Raw genomic sequence first — 18780 nt, 5'->3', positions numbered from 1 at the left:
GTAGAATGGCCGGGGATAGAACTGGACTGCATACAAAGAGTGAGGCCAAAGAGGGAAGAGACAGGGACCAGACACAGATGTAGTGGTGGACCTTACACGAGTACGGGCAGATGAATGTGCTGGCAGCTACCAGGAGTGCCAGCTCAAACAGCTACAATGGGTCAGAACTTCAGCAAGAGTACTCAAGAGTGAAGATGAAGGGTTACCAGGGCAAAAACAAAGACCGGCAAGAGAACCACTCAAGAGGAAAATGTGGGAGTGTACAAATTTTTTTCAACAAGGGGCTAAAATAAACGGGGCCTAAGCGGCCCGGTTAAACCCCCACCCCCACGACAAGGGGGTAGGAGTGGAAGATGCCTACACGCCCATTGACACAGGACCACCATGTGGAGGGAAAAGGAGTGTTACAGGAAGGAATGTTCAATTCCAGAGATGGAGGGTCAGGGGAGCTAGAGGCTGGTTGAGCCCGCCCAGGGATCCCAATGGCAAGCCACTCATTAGTATGAGCCGCATGGTAAGCCGACCATGGGAAAGAGGGAAGTGCTTCGGGTGACCTCCGTAAACGTCAGGGGGCTTACTTTCCCGGATAAGAGAAGGAAGGTGGAACAGTTCTTGGGGCGGGGAAGTCGGTAATTATAGCCCTCCAAGAGATGCACGTTCTAAGGGGAGACAGGCATAAGCGGAAAATCAAGGGGTACCGGCATCTGTTCCAATCCAACACCCAAGGGAAGACAGGGAGTGGGGGTATGGGTGTTATCGCTATTCGGGACATCCCAGGTCATAGCTACAGATAGTAGGTATCTGGCGGCCTCTTTCCAATCGGAGAGGGAGACATATACAGTGGCAGCAATCTATGCCCTCAATACCGGGCAAGATGGGTTGTTGCGGGCGACACAGACCAAATTGGAGACTTTTGCCAAAGGGCAGATATTGGTAGATGACTTAAATCTGACGTGGGACACAAGTGAAGACAGGAGCGCAAGGGTGTTACACAACCAGGTGGTGCCATATGCCTGCTTGAACAAACACATGGCCCTATTGGCGTTGGTAGATGGCTGGAGGGAACTGAGATGGGGGGAGGGGTGGCTACACATTTTACTCCCTCTATTATAGATCCTTCTCAATGATTGATTACTCCTGGATTTTGAGGTCACTATTGAGTAGGGTCACAGGGATAGAGCTAGGAGTGATCACCCCGTCAGACCATGCACCCATAACGATTACCTTAAATATGGGGCAGAACAAACCGGGTCAATGGCGGTGGACGTTCCCTAGCCACATCCTTAAGGATGGAGTCCTATGTGAGGAAAAAGAATAAAATCTAGGATTACTTTAAGGCAACAGAGGGTGTACTAAACCAGGCTGCTTGGGACGCGTTTAAGGCTACATTGAGGGGAGAGCTCATTGCGATGATGTGCCAGAGGGACAAATAACTAGGTCTCAGGATTTGGAAGCTAAACCTAAACAAATAATGGCTCAAATGGCAAATAAAGCAGGGAGTAAACTGAAATGCTAATATCAGCTGATTAGTGGGCAATTAGATGTTCTGCAGACTAGAACTGCACAGCGTTCATTGCTCTACCTCCAACCGAGGTATTATCTCAAAGCCAATAAGGTGGATCGACTGTTAGCGAGGTTGATTTGGAAAAAAGAAGCGTTGGTGACAATCCTTAAAATAAAGGCGGGGGGGCAAGAAAGCACTGCTATACCCTACATCATTTCAGTCTTTATGGAATATTATCGATCCCTGTACACAATAGATCCCCCTGAGGAGGGAGTCCAAAGTGAATGCCTGTTCCGATGCCCTCTCCCTAAGATCACTCCTCAAGAGCGGGAAGAACTTGAGGGAGACATTACTCCCAAAGAAGTAAGGGCGGATATAGCTGCCTTGCCATCAGGAAAGGCCCCAGCCTGGTCGGCTTTCCAGTGTGTTTCTACATAAGCATTAGAGGAGCACTGATACTGTGCTTAGTCCAGATCTTCAACTCTTTGGGAGTAGGGGGGCAATCCCGACAATGGAAGAAGCCATGGTTGTGATGCTCCAAAAGCCGGGTAAGGATGTCACTTTATGCGGTTTGTACCAGCCTATCTAGACACGAAGATCTACACCAAGGTTCTGGCGTCATGCCTGGATAACCTACTCCCCAAACTGATTGATCCCGATCAGTCGGGATCTATTAGGAATAGGCAGACCTCAGATAACATTCAACGTGTCCGTCTTCTGATTGAAAAAGTAAATAAATCTAGAACCCCTGCACTTATACTAACGTTGGATGCCGAGTAGGCATTTGACCGGTTTTATTTCCATTCCTCTTCCATAACATGGAGGTTATGGGATTCATTTCTAAATTAATTTCAATGGTAAGAGCCAACTAGCGAACTCCCTCCTTGCGCCATGCAATCAAAGGGGGAACTTTCCCAGAGGATCACAGTAGCACAAGGCACCAAGTAGGGTTTCCCGCTCTCCCCCACTCTTGTACGCCATCCAACTGGAGGCACTCTTGGCCAGTATAAGGGCCTCCCCGGATAGCAGGGGGATTCCCTTTGGGGGGTGAGGAGCATAGAGTCACAGCATTTGCTGAGGACATGCTCCTCTTGATCACAGAACCAGAAACATCATTCCCAGGGATCTCACACAAACTTATCTTTGGAGGGGTGGCAAGGTTAAAAATAAAAATGCCCACAAGTCAGAATTCTTAAATTTGACTGTCCCTCAGAAAAGGGTCAGGAATTGTGGGGTTGAGTACCCTATAAATGGGCGGAAACAGGCATTAGATATTTGGGGTACAGATTACTGGTTCTCTGGGTGCTCTTTAGCATACTAACTACCCACCCGTAGCATAAAAGCTGCACCGGCTGCTGGTCGGAATGGGTGCCCTTATCAATATCCTGGATGGAGAGGATAAATGCCCTTAAAATGGTGATTTTGCCAAAACCACTGTACTAGTATTTCACGACCCTGCCAGTGGGGGTTCCCCAACGTTTCTTCAGAAACATCTGGGGTCATTGATTTAGAACCGCAAGAGACCCAGGGTAGCTATGGAGATACTAATGTCTCCTGGAAGCAAGGGAGGGCTGTGAGCGCCAAACTTCTGCCTCCATTTCCTTGCGGCTCAAATCAGAGTGATCCGGGATTGGTTCAGGGACGATCGCGGGAAGGTCTGGTGTCGAAGGGACAAAGCGGTGGTAGGCTCGCAGCTGGACGAGGTGTTGTGATGACCGAAGGGGGAATAGACCTGCATGTAACGTAGCAGGATAGGGGCCCTAGCTTGGGACTCGTGGGATGAGCTGGTGGGGAGGATGAACCTTCCCCTCCCCGCAGACATTGCTTTTTAGGAATCCCGAGTTCACACTTGGTATGGAGAGGGGTGCCTTCAATGGGTGGAAGGCGGCTGGGTGCCGCAAACTATGTGACATGCTCTCGGATCAGGACATTAAATCCTTTGCACAGTGCAAGCAGGACTTCAGGCTAGATGAGGGGGAGAGGTATCGCTACTCTCAACTGAGGCACTTGCTTACGAACCCAAGGGTCAGGTCAGAGGCCAACAGGGATCTCCCGCGCTTTGAATGGTTCGAACGATGGACACGCATTTGGTAGGAGCGTTATATATCGGATTATAGCAGAAGGGGCAAGGAGCCAGGCATCGCACTATATGGAGCAGTGGGAAACTGCAGTGGGGCAGCCGGGAACTTTGGACTCAGTTATGAGCAGATATCCCCAAGCTCACACAGGCAATCCGGATTCGGGAGATGTGGGTTAAGATAATGGTCTAATGGCGGCTCACCCTAGAAAAACTACATACCTTCTACCCAACTATGTCAGTGCTCTGCTGGAGGGGATGTGGAGAACTGGGATTGTGGAAGCATATCTGGCCAGCCATACAGCCTTATTGGAACATGATCTGTGCAGCAATGAATAGTATTTCTGGAAGTCAGATGCCGGACAACATAAGAATGGCCATCCTGGGAATGTGTGGAGTTGGAAAATCTACCCTCAAATGCTCAAAGAAAGACATACGTCATCCTGATAGTGGCAGCAACGCTTGTGGTGGCACACAAATGGAAATAAAAAAGCTGCCCCCAAAGAACACGAACAGGTTAGTAAAATCTGGACTTTGTGGCACTCCACGCATTCGATTCAAGTGGATTACCAAAGGTTTCTCTCGGACTGAGACATAGTCCTGCATCACCTGCAGTGGGCCTCATGGTGCCCGAGGAAAATGACATTACTGGGGCTGCTGTGAGTACTCGCTCCACTTGTGGAGGGTGACTTCCCAGGAAGCTGGGAGGAGATATGGCTTACGTTTCTATGGAAAGCAAGTAATATCTTTCTCAAACGGTGCAAGGGCCCGTACACCGGCTGGCGAAAGAGCTGCCCACTCACCGAAACTTGGGACCGGGAGCCATCTACATGGACTTGGGGCCGTGGCAGGACTGGTTGCGTTGTTGGTTACACGTGTTGGGATCTAGGGGGGTTACATGTGCTCTTACTGTTGAATATGTCAATAAAATACATTTTTTTAAAAATGTGCATTGTTATTGTGCTGCCCTCACCTGCCAAAATCAGTTCCCTGGCCCAGCACAAACACATGTACATTCTTTGACTCAACATTCACTTGCTTATTCATATGCCCTCACACAATGCATGAGAGAATCATAAGTGACCTTCCCATACATTTTATATCGCCCTGCACGTGTTCCAAATAGGCACAGGGAAAGGATTTTTGTTCCCTGTGCTTTGAAAAGTACACCACTTTTGAAAATCAGGATTTGCTTGAAAATGCCCAGAAACCCCTTTTCCACCCTCTGCCATGCGCAGTTGTGCATTTGGTGGGAAAAGGGCACCTCAATGTGCACAACTATGATGCACATGTCCTTTGTGCACGGTTCACCACCTTTTTGGTGCAAGTGAAGTGAATGAGCATCCCATCAGTTGCACCAAACACGTTTTGAAAATCGTGGCATGATGGTTTATCCCTACTGATCACTTTTACGCTGTACGTTAATTTCAGAAAGTGTGTTTCAAGGCGTCAGAGCGAAATTAGGAACGGGAAAGGACTGTGGATAGGATGCATGTTTTTTTTTTACTGTTTCTGCAGTCATTAACCCCAGATTTGTTCATGAGCAGGTATTGTGTTAAATACCATTAGCTCCAAATCAGATACTGTGACTGGAATCGTTAGCCCCAGAGTACGTACCGTGCACGCCATCATTCAGGTATTCTGTTGTATGTAATGGATTAGCAGGTACTGTATGAAAGGTCATTAGTTCCAGGGCGAATCAGTATTCCAGATGCGGTACTGTGTCTGTAATTATCTACCCCAGGTCAGTTATTGTCAGATGTAGCTGATGAGCAGGTACGTACTATAGCTGAAGTTATTAGCTCCAGAACAGGTATTGTGTCTGCACTCATTTGCTTCAGCCAGAGGAGCCTTTACCGTTAGCGCTAGAGAAGGTATTGCCTGCTGATATTCATCAGAGTGTTGTTTCTGCGTCTGCAGCCATTAGACCTAGAACAGACACTATGCCTGCAGTTATTATCCACTGAAGGGTCATTGTACCGGATCTGCAGCCATTAGCTCAGGGGAAAAGTCTGCAATCATTAGCCGGCGTGTGTATATATGTGTCACTTACACCAGACCACGGTCTGCGAGCATTCCGCTTGAACCATACTTGCCAACCCTATGGATTTAGGCGGTAGGCTACTGCTTTTCAGGCAAACCTACCGCCTACAGATTTTACAATCGTATCCTACCACATTTTTAACTGGTGTAGGCTGTGACACATCACATCATGAGATTACTCTCTAGTTTCTGGTAATTCCTAGAGGTGATGGTTGGGGCCGCACGTCTGACAGGCTCTGACTAGAGCAACAGAGGAATTGTCATATATCCACAGAATTGTCATGTATCCCTCTAGCTTTCACGTGCTGGCTGGATTGTCTCACATCCATAGTAATGAAAACAACATATCTGTGTTTTCTGAACAAGGTGGGTTTAAGTGATGAGCACTTTTTTCAACAAGCTAACCAAGCTTCAGTTATTGGAATGTAATTACCCTATCTAGTATCCAGGGTCGGACTGGGGCATAAAATAGTTTCGGACACCAATGGAAAAGTGGCCCACAGTTGCAAATGGCTATTCATTCCTTTTGTAACACACTGAATCGTACCCAAGGGGAGGTTTTTTGATAAAAGGTGATGCAAATTGTGTATTTTAAAGAATATGTATTCAGCAACAATGGCCAAAACTGATAGCCACATAGTGAAGTAACATCAAACTGCCCCACATTGACCCAAAAAACGGGCCCACACCAGCATTTTGAGTTTTTGGTTCGGCAGTGCCCTATTCACCTACAAGCCAGTCTGAGCCTGCTAAAATCCTGCAAGAAACCAATGTCGTTTTTTCCCAGATAAATTGCATGCAACAGACTTATTTTTTCACAATGACTGGTTTATTGTGGCACTCTTGATTTGTAGGCTAAAAGGTAAGCGCATCAGTATTTAGGAAGGAGGATATTTGGCATATTTATTTAATTTTGTCTACATTTGTTAAATTCTAGATGACCATGTTTAAAAGAGGGGCGTTTTATACCATGGTTTGTGTGTTTGCTTATGGGTTAGTGTGTGGATGCAGTGCACGTTTTATGAATAAGTAAAAATTAATGAGGTTAAGACCACCACAGTAAACTGAATGCCCCAACACTATCCTCTGTGAGAACATCTGTGGCTGATTAGTAGCACCCACCACGTCTTACTATGTTTATTCGATGTTTTGGTTAATTCTTTTACTTGAACTTCCGAAAGTCTCATTTCCTTTTTTTATGTACTTATCTTTGGGCCTTTATTCTCTCTGCTGGTAAGGTTTGTGATCTGTATGTTTTAGGCTGTTTGAATGGTTCTATAATGAAACATCATGTGGTTACATCCATTCCTTTTCTTGTGTTTGTAGTTCGATTCCCTACTAAATGTTTAAAGAAAAGCAATGTAAAAGCCAAATGTTTTGGCTTCTCTGTAGGCAGGTGACAGGCACTTTTTTTTAAGCGCTCCCATAATGGTAATACTGTGGCACATTATGGTTGTGCCTGGTAAATACCACAAATGCCTGCACAAAACTAAAAACTGTTAAGATGTGCTAATAAGCAAACGTGTGTCCTAAAATATCTGTGCATTGCACTACATTCCTGTTGAAAACGAGCAATGGCAAAACTAGGCATTTTGGCGGTTGTGTATGCCTGCCATGGGCACTTTCCAGGCATTTCTATAATGGTACTGCTGCCTGCCATAAAACATTAACAAATGGAACATTATTTTGGTAACTGTCACATTATGGCTGTGCCTGGTAAAAAAAATGTTGAGAAAAGGGTGGAGTCAACAGCTACTCTGGTCATTGATATTGATTAGACCGCTGGGCACTAGCACCAAGATACTTGACACCTGCACCAGTATGCCTTACCATTACCCAGGCAACTACCTCGATCACAGGCACTCGATATTGATTGTACAAGTATGCACCAACAGCATGACATTTCGACGCTTGCACTAGTATGCCTCAGTATTACTTCTTAACTCTGAAACTAGCTGCCTACAGGCCTACTCCCCTTCTCTCTTTTGTCTACAACAGACCGCGGCTTTACCCCGCACCCTAGATAGAGACATCTTCTCATCTAGAACCACCTGGGACTCAATTTTCTGACCAGACCAGGTAACTGTTTACATACTACCATTGCCTTCATTGCTCATTGTAATTCATTACATCCCAACCAACTCCGTTTTCCAACTTGTTTCAGAGACCGTTGGTCCATTTTATGGACTAAACCATTCGCCAGCGACTTACCCAGAATCTGGCCCCTATCAAACGACGCTAGCCATGACGCTTCAACTACCCTAGGTAGGTTCTTTTTTCGTAGTGTCTCCCTTTGAACACCCCTTGTTTTTAAATCTTCCCTTATAATACTCCCATCCTTTGTCTCACCATTTTCGGGTGCCTGGCACTTAACAAGCACTCTTGTGCTCAAAAGTTCCCCCAGTCCTCAAGACAGTCTGGTGCATCCACCAGCAGGTTCCACACTTACAACCGCTGGCCGCTCAATCTACTCACCGAACTAGAAACACTTGAATTGCGTGTATCGACAATTTTTACATACTGCCGCAACACTAGCAGTACATGTAATTACAGTCACCATTGATGTACTAACCCACCTATATGCACAATCATTACATAACTTTGTGTATAAAATGTTTTTCTGTGCCAAGGATGGCATATTTCGCTTTTAAAAATATCTACTCTTGAAAATTTAATAAATCACAACTTTTTATGTTTGAAAAAGAATCTAACTTCTTTGTGTTCATGTTAAGAGCTAATCGATATGTGCTAATTTAGCTCCACTGCTTCTCAAAAAAGAATCCTACCAAAGCGTCAATGTCAAGCCCCCTTATATAAAAAAAAAAGGAGGGTTCCTTGCCTTACCTCATACATGTGCGTGTTAAATGCCTATTTAATGCCTATAAAAGATCCAATACTGTTGACTTTACCAATGCCTGTTTTTAACAGGAATATAGTGCAAGGAACAGATGCAAGGACACCCATTTCCTAATAAATCAAGTGACTGAAAGCATACTTGGTCAAGACATTTTTCTTACACTAGGTGCTGGTTTACAGCTGCAATTAATCCATTGCCTTTCAATAACCTACTTATTAATAATTTTGTAGTCACCTTAAAAGTACAAAGCTTGCTCATACACATTCAATTGGTGTCTATTGTGCACAGGGAGGGGCACGCAATGGGTGTGAATGGGCATCTGGATTAGCGTGGTGAATGGGTGGGTTTGAAGTCATAACTCTCCCCTGATCCCCCAACAGGCTGTGCTTCTTCATAGCACATGGGTCTCTCCTATCTACACTTCCCTTGCCAATGGTTGACTTAAAGGCAGCGTTGTCAACAAGCTTAATAGCCAAAACTAAGAAGGTTTATCACAGTACTCACACTCTCACAGTCACTCCTTCATTATGTGATTTCTCAAGAAATCCGATGACCCCAGGCCGGTTAGATATTTCTTGTAATCTGATCAGGGGCACATTTTGTGTAATGTCATGTCCTGCGATGATACCATTTTGCAAAGGACTATTTTTTGAACCTCGAAAAATCCTACCTCTTTTTGGTCACAGAATGTTGAACCGTACCGTAAATGAGCTTCGGTGCAACTACTAGTTCTACATGCCAACAACAACAGACCGCCCGGTGTAATTTCAAACCAGATGTTTAGAAACTGACGTACTTACAATTTTTTAATTCAACCTGTGATAAGTACAATACAACCAATGACAGCTTCAGCTGCAGCCTCCTGCTTTAACGTGCATTTCCAGAGGCTGCAAAACAACTGCTGCTCTAACCAATATAACAACAAAGGGGTGAGAACGATCTAAGGTAAATGGATGTTAAAGGAAATGCATCTAAAATTCATTTCAAGAGCAGGATCGCATGCACTCACCTGACGCACTCACCTGACACTGCCTGGAAACTAAAAAGGAGGGTTTGGTAAAGGGAGGCCTTATGTTCAATTGAAACACACATTTAAAGTCCCTATGAGACATGCTAGCATAGTTTGTCTCTTTATAAGTTTGCCGACAGTTTCTGAAATGCCTTTAAGGGCATGACGTATTCACGTATTTCTGAAATGCCGTTAAGTGGTCGTCACATAGGATGGCTACGTACTTAGGTAGATAATCATGGTGGAAGGAGGACTAGATGCCGTGCACGGGCAGGTGTTTCTTTTTTATTGAGTATTTGTAAGTGTTTCGAATTGTCAGGTATATTTAGGTACGGGTGGGTTTGTTTTTCATATTTTCATTTTGTTTGCGGTCTTTGTGAGTCTTCTTGGCTGACATTATCCACAGGCTCATGCGGATGCCACCGGGGCTGCCGAGCCCTCCTGCGCCGGCGGCAGGTATGCCTACGTTTCAAAATCAAAAACCCCAGAGAGCGAAGCCCCGCCCATAGCCACAAAAGACTCCGCCCAATTACACAAGGCCCCGCCCACATGTCAAAAAGTGAACTATCTTGAATGTGTGATTGGGTATGTGCACAAAACTGCATCGAATGAAATTGCCCTCAAAAAGCGCATTTACCATTTTTACAGTGATCTTTTGCATTTGGAAGCATTACACTAATCCAAAGTAAGGCATTTTTGCTAACGTGCAGGCATGTCTTCTCAGCTCCAGGCAAGGGACCTCCAAACATCATTTTGAAATGCGCACCCACACACCATTGCATTCGGAGTTGGCCTTGCAGTCTATTTAAGTTGATTTTGTGAATTTACCCCTGGTTTCCCGTTATAACTACAGTTCCACAATGCAGTTCAGTCATTTCACACTGGCATGCATGTTGCTACGCAGTACATAAATATGTGCAATGCCTCGGTAAAAACATTGTTTTCATGTCAGCCAAGCAGGCATGGCACAGACTACTATGCATTGTTAGTCTAGTACTAGATGCAGATTATAGGGCTTTTAAATGCTAAGCAGCCCATCCTAGTGAGCTGTGGCTTGACCAACAAATGGGCCATTCCCTCACACTGTTCTGCTAATGCCTGCAATAAGACGTGCCAAGTGGGTTACTTAAAAGAAACAAAGAGAATCAGGGGCAAATGCCTACAGCCTATGAAGTCCTGCTGAGACATCTCTTTAACCCTTGATCAGCTCTTCCCTTGCAGGAACAAATAAAAGTAACCCTTAATTAGAGAATTACAGGCAATTAAAAAAAAACACCCTTTTCAGGGATGCAGGTGTGGCAAGTGCTGCCATAGCCACTTCAATATTGACTGCTCCAGCCTTTCCGAGCCTCAGACTCCACGATCTTCCCTGGAGACCTAGAGAAGAGCCTGAAAACCCTGAGTCTCCTGGCTAAAACCAGAGGTTAGTCAGGTATGGGCTGGGTTGATATATATGCCGCCACCAGAGCGGCGGACAAGTGCGGCGGCAGCCCAGGGCTCTGGAGGAACTTTACCACTCAATGCTGCCAGGCAGTGCATTGGGCTGTACTGGCCAGAGTCTGCCTGTACCACCAAATGTCTTTCTTGATTTCCCCCTCCCTAGCATTTCTTCCGCTGTCTGTATAGGAAAGAGTTCCTTCATTTCTCTGTGCTGTCTCACTGATAAGATGCCTGCATGTTCATATATACTATGCTAGTCAGTGAAAATGCAGACTCCTACCTAATCTTGCCAGCAAGATAACAACAATTTAGTATTTTCCCTTAGAATTAGCCATACTGTAGGCAGAGGTCTTCAATCTGTGGGGCGTGCCACCCCTCGCTCATGGGTGCACTCTGGCCCGGTCTGAGATCCGGCATCCGATGTCTGGCTGGATCTCGGGACCCGGGCTGCCTCAGCTCTGACCAGGCTTTACCAAGCCCCCAGCTTTGCTGTGGGAAGCTTGGGGCTCAGTGACCTAATCTTCTCTGTGCTCCTTTTCCCAGCCGTCACTTGTGCATTTCCTGGCTCTATTTGCTCATCCCGTTTGTTTTCTTCTGTCTTGAAAGGGATACCACGGGAAACAATGGGCCATAATTATCACTGGGGTGGGAAGGGGGCATTACTGTTGAAAGCGGGTATTCTACATACTGGGAACATTATTGGTGTTCAAATGTGCATTTCACACGTTCATATGAAAAAAGTAATTTCCAAACTCAAACATTCTGCTGAAACTTGCATTCACTAGTTCACCCGTTTTCTTATAATTCTTTTTTATTTGTCAGAGCATCACGCCAATACTCTGTAATTTGTGTGCCCCTTACTTTGAGTTTATCACAGGTTATATTTGTAAAGATGTTATGTTTGTCAAACTGGTTAATCACAAATAAATGCTTCGGTTGTGCTGACAGCAGTTATTAGGAAATTAAACTGGGCTCATGTGTGCCAACTTTTTAATTTTTGTAATTTATTGCATTAGTTTAATATAAAACTTTTTTTGACAAAGAAATTCTTCCATATTCCCCCTTCCATCCATTAATGTCTAGGTTTCCTTCTGCTAGGATCAAAAACAATAGAGCTCGGTTTTGCTTACTTTTTACATTCAGTCCCCTGAAGATATCTATCAATCTGCGACCCCTTTCAGCTCGGGGAAGTTCCCCGCATTGAGGCCATTAGTAGAACTTTGTTCATAAAGTTCACAACAGAGAGAACTCAAGCAACCTGTTCTCCATCTGTTAGCTCAATCCACCAGTCCTCTGGGCATAGCGAGGGAACAAGCTTGGGAACAAGCTTAATCAATGCTCCGAAGTGTAATTTTCTCAGCTCAGTGTGTCCAGGACAGAAGAGCAGAAGATGTTTTAGAGACTCTAGTTTGTCAGTTTCTTTGCAAACCGACATTGGCCTCCGTCTCGTTGGGATCTTGCATCTGATACTTCATTTGTTGGGAGAAGGTTAATTCTTATCCACATAAACCGGTTTCTAAAGTGTATGTGTGGAAATTGTCTGAGGTATTTAGGAAGAATACCCAATTTTATTACCTTGTGGTCCAACTTATGGTGTAATTTATACATAAAGGTTTGGTCCAAAGTTGATATCCAGTCCAGGTTGTATAGTTTCTTTTTACTCTATGTGGGTTTGTTAGGAGCTCCTCCACAGTACAGCCTATCTGGTTTAGGTTTAGGTTGTTTGCGCTCACCCAAATGTTTAGAGGTCCATTTGGACGTTGACCCATCTCATTATTAATAATTTCAAAAATGTGTGGTCTTGCAACTCCTACACATTTCCCATATAGTGAGTCTTTTGCACTCCACGGCTGCTTGTAGGGAGGGGCTAAACCCATTTCTCTTCTCAGAATGTACATGGGTAAGGATTGAGGAACTCTCATGACCGTCCTCCAAAAGAGCCCCTCTAAATGTAACCATCATTTATGGGGCAATTTCAAGATTGCCTCCGAGCCATAGGTCAGGGTTGGCACGACTTCCATTTTGTAAAGTCCAATACTGGGATTAGTGTGAAGCGCTAATATTTCCGTTTTAGTCTACAGGCCTGACTCGCCACGGCTTTTGCTTCGTTATTCAGAAAGTCTACCATCGGGGCTTCGGATTCGCTGTTGTTGATCCATGTTCCTAGATTTTTGAAGGTTGACACTTGTTCGATCTTTGTGCATCCCAAATACCATGAAAGAGTTTTTTGCTTCTTTTTTGTTTTTCTCAAAGACAAGAATTTTCTCTGTGTTAATCTGGAGCTCGTTCTCCTCCACATATTTAATCAGTTGGCCAAGCTGACGCTGGAGACCCACCAGAGTTTGATCGAGCAAAACTAGGTCATCAGCGTATAATAATCCCACCAAAATGTGGAGGAAAACTTCTTGCCATATCCAGTGCACCCCCAATATCTGCCAGAAATAAGTTAAAGGGCTCCAGTTCTAGAGAGCATCCCTGTTTTAACACTCTTGCAGTTAGAATTTCTGCTGCTAAAAGGCTGGATTGGTTCAATCTTATTCTAATAGATGTGTTTGAATGTAGTGCTCTGAGTGGGGCAAGGATAGATTCCGGGCAGTTTGTTTTGGTCAACTTGACCAATAATCGAGTACAGCCCAAATGGTTGAACGCCTGGGCGAGATCGACAAAAGCCAGGCAAATCTTAGTCTTGCACTCCCAGACCTTTGCTTACAAGCTGCTCAATATCAAGATGTTAGCGCCTGTACTGATCCCTCTTCGGAACCCGGTTTGAAAGGGATTGTTGCAACCCTGGGTCTTCAACCAGTTAGCAAGTTGGAACAGAAGGAAAGAACAAACGATCTTACCAATAATGTCAAGAAGGGTGATTGGGCGATAGTTCTTGCGATCTTCCCAATCGCCCTCTTCCAAGAATCTGGTATTGTACGAGTTTCCTTGATACGTTCCAGGAAAGGAGTTGGATGAAACCTGCCCATTCCTCCGGATGTTCTTTTAGTGTCTCGTTACTGAGACCGCCTGGCCATTAAGCTTGAGAACCAGATAGCTTGTGTATTTTTGTCCTTATGTTGTCCATGTCAAAAGGGACGTCCCATTAATTGACATTCTTCACAGTCGTGTCCATAGTTGTTTTTTTACGACTTCTCTATATAAGGAACTGAAATTAGAAATCCAGGCGTTTTCCGAGACATTGTTTGTTTGAGAGATGTCATTGGTCCCAGAGGGGGAGTTTATGAGAAATCAAAAGCCTCTTAACTTGTCTCCCACATACTATGCTCAACATTGATTCTGTGTAGTGTTGTTAAAGGTTGTCTCTATAAGCAAGAAGCAATTTTTTGTAGTTCCTTAATGCTATTCTGGCTTCACGCATGTCCTCTTGCTACTTCATTCGCCTGGCTCATCGTTTTATCCGCTTCAGTGCCTTCCTTTGTTCTATTATTCTTACGTTAAAAATATGCAGTGTAGTTAGTTGTCTTTTGCTTCCCTCATGGTTACTAGTAATGAAGCTTGCCAGTAGAGGCGTTTAGTCAATTGTAGGGATCCTCTCGGGCGTCTCAGTTTCGATGTATAGTTCAGAGAAATTCTTTGAGAGCTTTACTATTGATGTTTTAGACATCCTCAGTCTAGTACCTCCATTACAGGTCTCTACAGGTTTCTCCCACAGATGGATGGGCCCCTGGGATGCTACCTTTTGTGACATTTCTAAAGGTTTGTGGTCACTATGGTTTGTCTCGATTACTCTAAAAGTAACACTACAGCTGGCAGAAAAGTACCTGAGACAAGAATATAGTCGAGCACAGCCCCTGGGGACTGGTCTTTAGAAGGCTTGTCCTGTACATTTTTGGAGTTTGATGCACGGTTTCTTGTTCTATTTGAATCTTCGAATAAGTTCTTAGGCCTTGTTTCCACGCCTGTTAGGAATCCCTCAACATATGACATTTTTTTGTGGACCATCGCCAAGAGGGTGGTGTGGTCCTTCAGAGTGTCATTTGGTGACTCATAGAGTTTGGTGAAGGGTGCCATTGCAATGGTTATAGATGACATGATCAATAGTAAATCCGGCTTAGTAGTTTGATTTCTCTGGTGTACCAAGGATGGCCTGGTACGCTCTTCCCTCCGTCTACTTGTTTCTGGTTCCGATCGTGACTCTGAAGATGTTGAGTTCAGTCAGAGCAGTGCCTTGGGATCCAGCTCTCGAGTGAGTATTCAAGCTTACCCTGGGAACCCTACCTTCACAGGCACTTTCCTCCTTTTCCGATGATTCCACTGTGATGTTCTGATTATTTCTCCGACTGCTTCTTTGGGGAGTGGTTCTGGGTTTTGGGGACTGTTAGTTCATCGTGACCCCCCACACCCTGTTATGTTTTTGGTTGGCTGGATTGTGAGCCAACTTCGTTTTATAGGTTTAGGGCTTTCAGAAGACCTGGTGACTTTTGTTTGTTGGAGGGGTCTGGGTCCCTAGGTTACGTTCATTCCGGGTTTCTTTTCGTGATCCCGACGTAAGTTCTGTCTCCAGACATGCAAAATATCAATTGGAGCTGGTAGGAGTCCCTGTTCCCCGAACCTGTTTTGCGTGAGTTCCTTTCTTTGAACCAGAAGTTTTGGACAAAGCTTCTCCAGCGCTCTCTAGTATTTGGGCATCTGATAGCTCCCCTGGTGCTTCAAAGATGTTTTTCCTTGTCGATTTCGTCTTCAGTTGGAAAAATGCTGTTAGTTTTGGGGTCAAGGATGGTCTCCCTTTACTACCATATTTGTTTAATCTTAATGGTTTAGAAGATGAGGCCTTGAGGGCCTTCACTGTTTTTGATGGGGCTTCTGAGGCAGATGCTGTTCTTCCCAATAACGCAGAGGAGAGGAGCCTTCCCATGTCGTGTCAACAACTTGGGCCCCCTTGAAAGGACTAGGGGGAGTGGCTAGATTCACCTCGGTTTCCTTAGGTCAAGCGTCTTGGGTTTCCTTGGGTCTTTCCACTCTTGGTTCGGACCCTCCATTTTGAAAATGGATGAATGTCTCACTGGCAAGTGACCTGGTTCAACCGAAAGGGAAGCATTTGATAAGGCTGTAAGCGAACACAGGGTCCCTGACGTTAGAGCTGGGAGATCTCAAGTAATGGGTTCAGAGAGACCAAAGCTGAAGAGTGGACCTGAGCTCTAACGTTCAAACCCATTCTTTGGGGTGTCGACGTCTGGATAATTCGAGGAGCAAATGTCCAGCATTCCCAAAGTGAGGGTGCAAAGTCACAATGGCACATGGGGCTTCAGCTAGGGCTTCGGCTCATTCAAACCCGAAATCCTTGGCTAAAGATTCATCATTGACAGTGATGTTAACAAGGGTGTTGACAGAAGGTTCCTCTGCCATGATTGTTTGCAAGGATTTAGTGTCGTTTTTTCCCGGAAATACAGGTCTCTTGCCTCCACCACCCTAGGACCTTAGTCGCCCGCCCCCTGCCGTCATAGCAGCTGGAAAGTTCGAGGGCATCAAGCCTTTTCACAAGCGGGGAGTGGGTGACTTTGATGTCAAAAGCCTTTCCGGGGATGCAGGTAATGGGCGTGGGTGGTATGAGTGAGGTGTTTGTGAAACATTACACTCTTAAATGCCACTTCTATCAGGAGGATTAGCGTTAGCAAGTGAAATATTTAAAGATACTGATTTAAAGTTTCGCTTACCCAATGGGAAGCTTGTTTTTGAGAGTTCAACCTTTTGAAGTGGAAGATCTACGATAGCTCTCAGTTTGGAACTTCTCAGCGCCATGGTGTCATCCATCACAAGCGCCTGCCTCCTAGGAGCTCCTGGTCTGTTTCTACTTCCACTTCTTCTCAGCTCAAAATTTTTCACAGCTGTATTGTCCTACAAATGTTGCATATCAGGGACACTCTAACCCTTTTACCAGGGAAAATGTTCTACGGGGCAATTTGAAATCTGTGTCCTTGAAGAATAACCACTGTGTACTGGCCTAGGGTTGCAGACTCTGCACTAAAACACCAGCCACAGCGGCCTTTGCCGCACATAAAATGCAACAGATGTTTTAAGTTTGAATATACTTGCCTTTGCCTGTGCCTCTGCATTTATAGATTAATTGTATTAAGCATTTTATTTCAGAGATATAAGAAAGATCCCTCCCCTTTTTACAGTGCTACTTTTGCAGCCGATAAGTGGGTTCCTTTATACTGCGTTGGACTTGCATCTTTACTACATTATTCCCCCCTTTTTATTCATTAATGACGAAATCTTTTGGGCCTCTCATTCCTAGCAACATTATCTTTATGTATCCATATTTTTTCCATCATGTCTAGTCTCCTCCCAACCATTCAGATCTTCCCCCACCCATACACACCCTGTCCCATCCTTAAAACATTCAATCCAGAACTATTTATCATTTTCAACATCTGCAAGCTGTGTAAAAACCTCCCCATCAGGATCCTCCTCTTCATCTTCCCCATTATTCTGTTTCTATTCTTCATTTCAAAAACATTTTTGTTAACACTTAAGGGTAACATCAACTGTCTTTTTTGCTTGTTAAAATATACTTTTAAAATGCTCCTAAAAATGCAGAAGTTGATGAGAATTAGAACCAACACGGGACAGCCACTCGAAACAATCCAAAAAGCCATATGAAGATGTTTTTCAGCCAGTCTTTTGCTTGCACTCCATTGACCTCGCTCGTCATCTTGCCCTGGAGTTTCTGCTCTTGTATGGCTGCATTTAGAGTTCCATTAGAGGCTTCTCCATCAGGTATGGCCCTGCAGCAACTTGTCCCAAACAAGGCACTAACACTTCCTTTGATGGATGTTAGGCTGTCCAAGACAAACGATTTTGAAGGGCCACCAAGCGCAAGGCCCTCATTTCCTCTTTAATTGCGTTCAAACCTTTAGCTGTTGAATTGGCCAGCTGCAATAACTCCTATAAAGTCAGCTGCAGCCATTTCGAATTAGATTGTAAATGACAAAAATCAGCCTTTCACAACGTGTTGCAAACTCTTAATGTTTTTAAAGTAATTGATATTGAAGTTTATTTTCCAAGGTTTCCGGCTGCACTTTGGTTACATTTTCTGAGGCTGATCAGAATGTTGAAAAAGCCATTTCTTTTTTCATAGCCATTTCGAATTAGCTGCAGCCTCTACTCCTGGAAAGACCAATGAAGTGAAAAAGGTATCATAAAGGTACTCATCCGTGATAGCAGGTAGCTAGGCAAATGCTTTGGATCCGCAGGCCCACCAAAAACCCATCACTGCTGTTGTTCCCCGGGTCAGTGCTGCATTCTTCACCACCTTGGCAGAGCCGAATTAGTCCCCTGAAAATCCCTTCGAAAATTGACCCACTTGACCTGAAACACAAAGGGAATCATGTGAAGCTCCTTATGTCAACTGGTTGTTTTTCATGGAGCCAGATTAAAGCATAGGCATATTTCACAGCTGTCATTAACCTTGGCTACCACGTTATGCCGAAAGCCCTCCAATCCCTCAGCACTACACTGCATTATCCCCTCCTTCCATTTGTCCATATACCATACTGCTCCTTCTATTCTCATCAGTGGCCTTGTGCGACACAAGGGGACACTTTGCCCTTCTTTAGTTCTGCACTGTAATCTTTTATGGTCTCCTATTTGTAATTCCCCCTGTTTAGGACCCTCAGTGACATATTGCACCACCTTATGCCGCATTTCCCCATTTTGAAGCATTTGTGTTAACTTTACAAAATTGTCCTCGTACACATTTTCCCCTTCATCCACCCAGTGAACAGCTGCTTTTTTCCCCTAGAATAAACTTGTCGTTCTACAGAGAGAGGGGTGCAGTAAGCATCCCGCCTCCTCCTAGGACACAGCTCGGGACAGGAAAAGCTTGGACACTACGTGTGGGA

The 18780-nt window shown here is 44.8% G+C and overlaps 1 protein-coding gene and 1 long non-coding RNA gene across 4 annotated transcripts in view; one reads left to right on the top strand and one right to left on the bottom strand.

Annotated features, from left to right (window-relative positions):
- MFSD6L (major facilitator superfamily domain containing 6 like) overlaps positions 1-9643 on the bottom strand; it is a 52518-nt gene extending 42875 nt beyond the window's left edge. The window contains exon 1 of one of the 3 annotated variants that reach the window (XM_069654590.1): positions 9504-9643. The gene's annotated coding sequence lies outside the window, so the exon portion shown is untranslated. Of the gene's footprint in view, positions 1-9490 lie in introns of all 3 variants that reach the window. The other 2 variants (XM_069654588.1, XM_069654589.1) reach the window with 2 other exon arrangements.
- A 46-nt stretch (positions 9644-9689) lies between these two features.
- LOC138582881 (uncharacterized) overlaps positions 9690-18780 on the top strand; it is a 29032-nt gene continuing 19941 nt past the window's right edge. Inside the window, exon 1 of the long non-coding RNA XR_011305097.1 lies at positions 9690-9788. This is a non-coding gene — a long non-coding RNA (uncharacterized lncRNA). The remainder of the gene's footprint in view (positions 9789-18780) is intronic.

This window comes from Ambystoma mexicanum, chromosome 3q (assembly GCF_040938575.1).
Source record: "Ambystoma mexicanum isolate Mex_15411 chromosome 3q, UKY_AmexF1_1, whole genome shotgun sequence".
NCBI lineage: Eukaryota > Metazoa > Chordata > Amphibia > Caudata > Ambystomatidae > Ambystoma > Ambystoma mexicanum.
This window is presented reverse-complemented; position numbering and strand designations above follow the sequence as displayed.